This window comes from Delphinapterus leucas, chromosome 17, assembly GCF_059928025.1.
Source record: "Delphinapterus leucas isolate spDelLeu-1000000601 "Yukka" chromosome 17, BTC_Dleu_Yukka2, whole genome shotgun sequence".
NCBI lineage: Eukaryota > Metazoa > Chordata > Mammalia > Artiodactyla > Monodontidae > Delphinapterus > Delphinapterus leucas.
Window position 1 is genome coordinate 7,157,038 of NC_143145.1, and position 8,811 is coordinate 7,165,848.

Consider the following 8,811-nt stretch of genomic DNA (forward strand, 5'->3'; position numbering starts at 1 on the left):
CCTCCCGAGGGGTAGCACGTGAGCTGGAGCCCTTGGAAAGCTGGGGGCCAGAGAGGGTCCTTCCTAAGGCCAGAGCATCCCATGGTTCCGGAGGCCTGAGGCTAAATTCCATGCAAGGGGCCCTTGTGCTTTATTTTTTCTCTGCATTGACCTATCCTGGGAAAGACTTGGGACAAAGTACCGTTGTTTAGCTTATGGACACAAGAAACAAACAAAAAGACATGGCTAAGAAGGGAACGGGGCATTCTAAGCTTGGGCTTCTCAAACTATCTGTATAAAGGTTTGTTTTGTTTAATTTCTTGGTGTAGACTCACTTCCTGTCATTGGACCCGTAACACATTGTTCATGGACGTGCCTTGGTTCAACGACCTGGCTTTGGTCAATTTCTTCTTTTAATAGTGATGCTAATTTGGATGCCTTACCCGTGCCCGGGGGTTAGGGGTGGTCAACCGTGTTTACCTTCAGAGCCCAGCGAGCTCAGGTCAGAGCCTTCATTCCAGAGACTCTGTCTCACCCCCCTTCCAGTGGGTTTCCAGGGAAACAGGCCCCCAGACAAGGATTTGAGTGCTAGGAGATTACTAGGCAATGACCCCAGAAAGAATTGTTAAAAGATTGGGAAAATGAAATGAGGCAGGGAAGGAGTCACTAAGAGGGGGCATGAAAAGCAAGTCATCATGGGGGCAACTGGCCTTGGTCCTGCTCGGGGAAGTTCTGAGAAATCGGGGGACACTCACCTCGAAGTCAGTCCACTCAGGGCACGGGGTTTGGTGTTAATGCAGAGCTGCCATGCACAGGTTGAGAGCTGCTGGTGGTAATCCTTCCTCACTTCCTGCCCACAGGCTCCAGTGTGCAGAGAGCTTCCAGGCAAGAACAGGCAGGGAGCTCAGGCTGGAACAGCTGGACAAGGACGGAGTCAGCAGCCTGTGCTACGCGTGGAGCCTCCAGGTGCAGTGCCATCATGCCTGCGTTTTCCTTTTGCTCCGTGCCCATCGCATTGTTTGGAATTATCTATTTCCTTGTTTCTTTCATGGAGTCTAGGACCTAGACTGTGAGCTCCTCTAAGGCAGAGGCTGTTCCCTCGATCTCTGAACCTCATCGTAGGGTGTGGTCTTTAGTACCCAGAAGATGAGGAATGCATAACTCTGACCCTCACAACACCCCAGGGTGGGATTGCTCTTATCCTCATTTTATGGATGAAGAGACCGAGGCTCTGACAGTGCTGTGACCTGCACAAGGTTATGTAGCTAACCAGCGGCAGACTCAGATCTCCCGATTCCAAATCCTGGTTCTTCTTTGTCTGATTACAGCTACCTAGGATTTTCATCTCCATTCCTTACCCCCATGCTACCCTAACATGCACACACCTACACACACTTTTGACTCCCAATCTGTACATACTTGATACCTTTTTTTTTTTTTGGAAGCAGGCATGGCTTTCTTGACAGAAGAGAAGCCATTTTTCACCTAAGCCATTTTGTGATCTAAGCCTGGCCACAGTGCTTGCCCTGGAACAGGTCTCAGTAATTCATGATCTTAAGGGAACAAAAGAATGCAGGAACAAACTGTTACCAGGCAAGAGAAGTAACAACAGCAAAGATAATGTATCCGGGGCGGGGGGGAGGGGGCTTCCCTGGTGGCGCAGTGGTTGAGAGTCTGCCTGCCGATGCAGGGGACGCGGGTTCGTGCCCCGGTCCGGGAAGATCCCACATGCCGCGGAGCGGCTGGGCCCGTGAGCCATGGCCGCTGAGCCTGCGCGCGTCCGGAGTCTGTGCTCTCACAGCAGTGAGAGGCCTGCGTAATGCAAAAAAAAAAAAAAAAGATAATGTATCAGTTGTGAAGACTCCCAATCTGTTTCAATGGTATGGTAAAGATTAGCCTGAAGCACCCAACCCCAGATCAACTGGAACCTAAGAGGTGATGATGTTGACCTTTTCTGACCCTCCTGAGTTTAGTCAACTAAAGCTCTGACTCTGTTGACAGCCCAAGCTCCTTCATGAACATGCATGTACATGAACATGCATGAACATGCATGAAGCTTAAAACTTCCCCAATACAGCTGTTTGGAGAGACAGTGCTTTGGGAAAGTTCCCCCGATATTGTCCTCACTTGCTGCAAGTAATAAATCCTTCCTTCTCCTACTCTTTGGCTTGGTTGTGTCTTTTGGCTCGACACCCACCAAGAGGCGAACCCAGTTTTCAGGTAACAAGAATATTCTTGAGATATTTACAGGTTGCAAACCCGGCCAAGGTCTATGGAGTTGTCCATCTTGAGGCCGTTCAGGATGGCCCCCAATGGACTTCACAATATAAAAGGAAGGGAAGGAGAGTGGCTTCAGCCCTATCTCCCTCAAGCTCACCGGGAACTGTCCCCTGGAGTCATACCCACCCTGTATCTACTGAAGGTGTTTTTGATTTCGGTGACTCTTAGCAGGCTCAGCTGTGCCTGTTGACTTTTTTCCTGCAAGGACTTCTTTGTTTTGTTTTGTTTTGAATTTTATTTTGTTTATTTTTTTATACAGCAGGTTCTTATTAGTTATCTATTTTATACATATCAGTGTATACACGTCAATCCCAATCTCCCAGTTCATCGCACCACCACCCCCCTGCTGCCACTTTCCCCCCTTGGTGTCCCTACATTTGTTCTCCACATCTGTGTCTCTATTTCTGTCCTACAAACTGGTTCATCTGTACCATTTTTCTAGGTTTGACATCTATGCATTAATATACGATATTTGGTTTTCTCTTTCTGACCCTGGAAGGACTTGTGAAGCTTGCTTTTGAGTGCAGGCCCTGTGCCTGGCCCTACCACTCTCTCCATCGCTCTGCTCTCCTGCCACACTGGCTTCTGGGAATTCCTCAACCAATGTCTTGCTGTCCCCATGCTGGGGACTTTGCACATGCTGTTCCCTCTGCCTGGAAAGCAGTTCCCTTGCTTCTGCCTAATTACCTGTAACCCTTCCCATTGATCAGCTCTGGTGTCTTCCTGAGGGAAGACTTTTTTTTTTTTTTTGCGGTACGCGGGCCTCTCACTGTTGTGGCCTCTCCCGTTGAGGAGCACAGGCTCCGGACGCGCAGGCTCAGCGGCCATGGCTCACGGGCCCAGCCGCTCCGCGGCATGTAGGATCTTCCCAGACCGGGGCACGAACCCGCGTCCCTTGCATCGGCAGGCGGACTCTCAACCACTGCGCCACCAGGGAAGCCCCCTGAGGGAAGACTTCTTGCTCTGCACCCTTGCCACCTTCACCCTCCACACCTGAGTGAGCCCTCTTACACTCCCTCACCTGGAAACTGTGCTACTTTCCTCTTGGCAATTATTCCAGCTTGAAAGTGGACACTATTTATTGGCATCATCTGTGGGCAGGACAGCTTCCCCTTTTAGAGTCTAAATTCCCTGAGAAGAAGGGACAATGTCTGGTTTTGCTCAGCACTTCATCTCCAGCTCAGAGCTGGTGTTCAAATATTTGGATTGCATGAATGGATTAATGATCAAATTAAAAGCTAATCCTCACCAGCTCCTCCCAAGATAACCATTATTAATCTCATTTTATAGATAAGGAGACAGAAACTCAGAAGGTTTGGGCTTGCCTAAGGCCAAACAGCTTTTGAGGATGACAGCTCAGCATTTGGATTTAGAGCTGCCTGATTTCAACAGCGTGGGGACCTTGGGGAGGAAGGCTGGATGGAGTCATTTAGGGAAATTTGAGTCCTACCTGTTTGTTTTCTTTGTTGATGCTCATGAAATTATTTAGTTCTCTGTGTTGATAGGAAACTGAGATGCAAGCAACACTAGACTGGAGGAACGAAGACCATGACAAGGTGAGGCTCGGCCTCGGTCTGTCATGGGAATCAATGAAGTGGGGCGCCAGGTGTTTACCATAACAGTTCTACCGAGAGACCTGAACAGCAACACAATGCAGAGCGATTTCCTTGCCCCAAAATGGTTGTGTGTGTGTGTTTTGTTTTGTTTTGTTTTGCTCTTTTATCTTGAGGGAACTGCATTCTTTGCTTGACTAATTGGTGGGATACCAAGTAAGCAGGCTGAGGACTTCCCTGGCGGTCCGGTCCAGTGGTTAAGACTCGGCACTTCCAATGCAGCGGGTGCGGGTTCGATCCCTGGTTGGGGAACTAAGATTCCACATGCCGCGTGGCGTGACCAAAAAATAATAATAATAATAAAAATAAAATAAATACATACAAAGTAAGCAGGCAGGAAACTCACTGCTCTTGTAGGCAATTACTAGCCTAGGAGTTGAGAGATGGGGGCTCTGGGTGCAGCAGTGTCAGACCCCTCCTGTATCCACCACCCATCACCCTCGGTATGCATGTCCGACCCCAGACCCATTCTGACTGGAAACTAAAATGAATTAATCAGCCTCAGCCCCTCACTATCCTGCTCAGATTTACCCCACCTCCACCCCTGCCGCAGCTGGGCAGCCCCAACTTGCATGTGCATAGAGAACCTAGATGATGAGCACTAAAAACCACGTGTCAGAAAGGGAGCTATTCCTTAAGGACTCATTACTTTGTAGACACAGTCTTTGACACCTCCCGCGCCCCAGCATTTTGTATCTGTTTAACTTTGTTGATCCCTGAAGACTGAACACACAGAGCCCTGGCTTAAGTCTGAAGAGTTGTCCCTATTGGGCTTAAAAAGCCGCTGCTTTTGACCGGCTTACTATGAGCGTCATTGCTTTCAGTGCCCCGTTCCACTGATCTTCACAGAATAATATTATGGAAAGATCAATAGCACTGTGTTTTTATTTTATTTACTTATTTATATATTTTTAAAAGGTGGTTTTTTTTTTTAAATTAATTAATTTATTTTTGGCTGCATCGGGTCTTCGTTGCTGAGCGTGGGTTTTCTCTAGTTGCGGCGAGCGGTGGCTACTCTTCGTTGCGGTCCGCAGGCTTCTCATTGCGGCGGCTTCTCTTGTTGCAGAGCACGGGCTCTAGGCGCGCAGGCTTCAGTAGTTGTGGCTCGTGGGCTCTAGAGCGCAGGCTCAGTAGTTGTGGCGCATGGGCTTAGTTGCTCCACGGCATGTGGGATCTTCCTGGACCAGGGCTCAAACCCGTGTCCCCTGCATTGGCAGGCGGATTCTTAACCACTGTGCCACCAGGGAAGCCCTAGATCTATGTTTTCAAATTAAAAGAAAAAGTTGTTCTAACAGCAAAACCTTTTTTTTTTCCAAGTGATATCTTACAGGGAGCCTCAGTATAGAGGTCAATGTGGGCAGAACTGCTGGTGTTGGAGGGTTTCAGGGGACCTGGAGGCCAGCCCAGGCCAATCCAGCTCTATGGAGCAGTGGAAAAGCCATCACTCTCAAATAATCACTCGAGTCCACTTGCAGCAAAGTTTGTAAAACAAGGGTATCGACTGTTGAAACTGAACTCTCATACAGCAGGCAGGGCCCCCATGTCCTGCCCTGAAATGTTTGTTTGTGATCCCCAAACCTTCTGATGTGTGAATGTGTCTGCCTTTGCACATGGATAGTGGTCATGAGCGTCAGTGTATAATTCATGAAAATGGACCCAGTGCTGGAAAGGACATACCAGCAAGGCCACCTGCAGTAGGTGGCCGGGGTGTGATCATTTTAAATTCTCAACCCGCATCCATTCTTCTCTCCCTACCTACCATGTTCCCATTCTAATAACTGGGGTTCTGTGGCCATGGTCTTCACTCTCACCCTCATGACGCTGTTAATGAATGTCACTTCTAACATCTGGGGTCAGCTGAGCCCTGGTCCCTGCTTCTCAGTCTGCTTCTCAGCTGCCTGAGTCTCTCGGTTTCCGACTAAAACTGGAGGCTGGGCCTTATCTGTCTCTGCCCACCTCCTTGGATCCGATGCCTTGCCTCCTGAGATGGTTATAAAGTGCATAAATCAGGGATGGACTTACAGTCGGCATTCAATGTCATTTGACATTTTTGTTGTTGTCGTTATTTTTACTTTTTAAAAATTCTGACTCCTATTTCGTGCAACCCTGGAACCAGTGAAAATCATGTTTCACCCTCTTGGGATCATGAGGTCAGCTTTACTTTACCAGTAATGGCATGACGTGCACTTAATCTCTATCACAGCCCTCATGAGGGATTTATTGATCTTATTTTATAGCAAAGGAACGAACAAACCCCACGCCCTCAGGCTGCGCTGCTCCCTCAGTGTTTCATTTGCAGACTAGGTATGAGAGGAAATCCCTCAATAAGTAAGAAGGTAATAAAATATGAAAACACACACAAATACATACGAAAAGGCCAATTAGAACTGCTATTATAGTGGTTACACTAGATAGTCCAGCATTGTCAAAGATCACGTTTTATTCTGAATTTTAGTAAGCAAAGTGGTTTTTGAAGTACGTATTTATTTGACTGGACTTAGGATCAGCTACGCCCACTGTCCAACTTCAGTGCTGATCTCAACGCTGCTCCTCCTGTACTTATGTTCTTGGGAAAAAGCATCCACGGCTCTTGGGAGGTTTTGTTTGCCTTTTCCTCCAATGAAAAGGGCCTCAGAAAAAAGGGTCTCGTTTAACGCTCTGATAAAAGCTTGGGAACCTTTCCCTGGGAAAAATGCCCATGCTAACACAATCTTGTACATAATTTCAGGATGTTGATACATTCCCCCAAAGCCATGGACCCAGATAAAAACTCCTGTTTTCCAGTCCGGACACTGGAAGATGATGATGAAGTTGATATATGAAGAAGCACAAATTGGACAGCTGACCCTAATAAATCATAGAGGAGGAACAGGTGACAAGCACACACTCGTACCCACGTGACTTTACTTCTACCAGCTCGCTCCAGCACACGACAAGCGGCAGGTGTGGCTCACCGCCCCTGTGGCAAGCCGCTGACACGGTGAGAAGGACAGAGCAGAGGCAGGACCGGGCTGTGCTGATCTGATAAGGGGATTAAGTTTCGGCTTCCCTCCCACCATCCCTAATGCCCTCAGACTAAGCCGCTGCCCCAGCTCGGCTCTTCCTCGGATGCTCAGCTCCTTCCTCTCTGCCGCTGCCCCAGCTCAGCTCTTCCTCGGATGCTCAGCTCCTTCCTCTCTGCCCAGGCAGTCGCTGCATACTGGCCCCCAGAGGCACCAGCCTTTCCTGAAACACATGGTGATGTTCTTTACACCTTTGCCCAGGCATGCCCTCTGTGGGCGATGCCCCGCCCCTCCGGTCAAGTACCCACTTGCTCTTTGAGACTGGCTCAGGTTTCACCTCTGAGCTGTTGCCCTAATTCTGGCGGTGGGTTTAGCTGCTCCCTCCTGCGCTCTGCTCGCCCCACACCCACCCCTCTCTTTCCTGTGCTTACTACGCGGTAAGTGTGGGACTCCTACAGCAGTTATTTTTTCACATGATTGTCTTCTCCATCAAGAGGATGAGCTTCCTGAGGACAAAGACCAGCTTCTTCCAAGCGTCTGGCGCATAACAGTTACTTTATAAACATTTCTGGTCGGACTTCCCTGGCTGTCCAGTGGTTAGGACTCTGAGTTTCCACTGCTGGGGCCCAGGTTCGATCCCTGGTCGGGGAGATAAGATCCTGCAAACCCGGCAGCGTGGCCAAAAAAGAAAAAGAAAAGTTTTGGGGATGCTATGACTGAGTGATATATATATGGTCAACCTATGAAAAGAAAGTGAGCAGTATGATACAGGACACGTGTAGGAGACAGACACACTGGAGAGGCAGCAAGTTCATGAAAACTTCTTTCCTAAAAGTAAAGACAAGTCACGAGGGTATATAAGAGCAGCCTGAAGTGGAGGGAGCAGTGTGATACGTGAGCAGCTCAAAGGGGACACAGACGGTGCACCTGGCAGGCCAGAGGCTCTGAACCTGGAGCCTGGACCCCAAGAGCAGCTTACAGCAGAGCCCCCGAAGGGCCTCCTGGAGCAGGAAGGTGCTGTGGGACTCCATCTGCCTTCCCCACACTCTGTAACAAGAGCAATCGCTTGGTTTTGTTTGGTTTGGTTTTGTTTTATTTGGCTGCACCGTGGCTTGTGGGATCTTAGTTCCCTGACCAGGGAATCGAACCCGGACCCCCTGCAGTAAAAGTACCATGTCGTAACCACTGGGCCGCCAGGGACTTCCCAAGAGCGAGCACATTGAAAGTTCGTTTTCGTGCAGAGGTCTCATTTTCCTAGTGCATCTCACAGATCTAATGTTTATCAGGCCTACATGCTTTCGTTTTCTTTTAATAAAATCTCTGGGCCTTAACCCTGAATTGAGAGGGTCTGGGAGGAGCGGTGTGGCAGGAGGACGAAGCTGGTGCAGGAAACGAGGCAGTCCTGCACAGACGGGAAGGGATGTTCCATCAGCAGGAAACAGCCCTCAAAACCAGTCACATCAGAAATGGGTGACACCATGATGAACTGTTAGTGACGAGACATAAATGGAAATTGAGGGGTCTGATAGAGGGAACTTAAGAGAGACAAGAGACGTAACACCACCTCCCCCCTGAGCAATCACCTTCAGCCGGACACTGCCATTTGGAGCCTCAAAACCCTAGGCATTGGGTTAGCCCAGTGTTTGCACGTATATTTAGCCACAGACCACTTTTTTGGAGTACATCCTATACAGTAAGTCCAACAGGTCCAGCAGATAAAGGAGAAGCAGCAGTGAGGGGGCCAGAGCCCGCACACTTCCCCCTCTCCTCCCTGAACCCAATACCCCTGGAGGCAGGAAGGTCTCTGAGGAAGCCAGTTTGAAACCTATTGCACTAAATTACTGGTCTTAGTCTTGGCATCCCAAACTCCAATGACCCCAAAGTCCAGATGGACAACATAAAAGAGTGACACTGGCTTGTTTTGGCTTTGACAAAAT

The 8,811-nt window shown here is 49.0% G+C and overlaps 1 protein-coding gene across 1 annotated transcript in view; it reads left to right on the top strand.

Annotated features, from left to right (window-relative positions):
- The window catches only part of LOC111165060 (uncharacterized), an 85,572-nt gene extending 77,619 nt beyond the window's left edge, over positions 1-7,953 (top strand). The window contains exon 5 of the mRNA XM_089898688.1: positions 840-7,953. The gene's annotated coding sequence lies outside the window, so the exon portion shown is untranslated. The remainder of the gene's footprint in view (positions 1-839) is intronic.
- Positions 7,954-8,811: the final 858 nt, after the last annotated feature.